This window comes from Hipposideros armiger, unplaced genomic scaffold (genome assembly GCF_001890085.2).
Source record: "Hipposideros armiger isolate ML-2016 unplaced genomic scaffold, ASM189008v1 scaffold_69, whole genome shotgun sequence".
Taxonomy (NCBI): domain Eukaryota; kingdom Metazoa; phylum Chordata; class Mammalia; order Chiroptera; family Hipposideridae; genus Hipposideros; species Hipposideros armiger.
The window spans coordinates 968,730-969,353 of NW_017731419.1; positions in this window are offsets into that span (position 1 = coordinate 968,730).

Consider the following 624-nt stretch of genomic DNA (forward strand, 5'->3'; position numbering starts at 1 on the left):
TAATATTCAGAATATGTAAGAACTCCTTCAATTCATTCAGAAAAATAATATGAAATCTAGCAGAAAAACAGGCAAAGGATGTCAATAGGTACTTCACAGAAGGAAAAAAATCTCAATGGTTCTTAAGTACATATGGAAAAATGGTTAACATCACTAATCGTGAAAGAAATACAAATGAAAATTACATATCACTTTACCAATATCAGATTGATATAAATTAGGACATCCGATAATTACCAAATGTTACCATATAGAGTGGGGAAATAGGAATATTCCTATCTCTGTGTGCTATTCACTGGAGGGAGTGCAAACTGGCAAAGCCATTTTGGAGAACAATGTGGTGGAGTGAAACCAAGCAGTATAGACTCCATGACCCAGCAATTCTGTTTCTTTCTTATGGTTCATAAGAGACACGTCTAATACCCACCCTAGCATTGCCTGTGGTAACAAGGAACTGCTGGCAACCTAAATGTCGATTATTTAAGAAACTGGTAAGTGAAATGTGTTAGGCGCACAAATCCAATAACATCAATGGTAGGAATTAATGAACTCGAACGCATTATGTTGAGGGAAAAACAAGAAACAAAGAGTTCTTAGCACAATATCGTTTATCTATACTAAAAA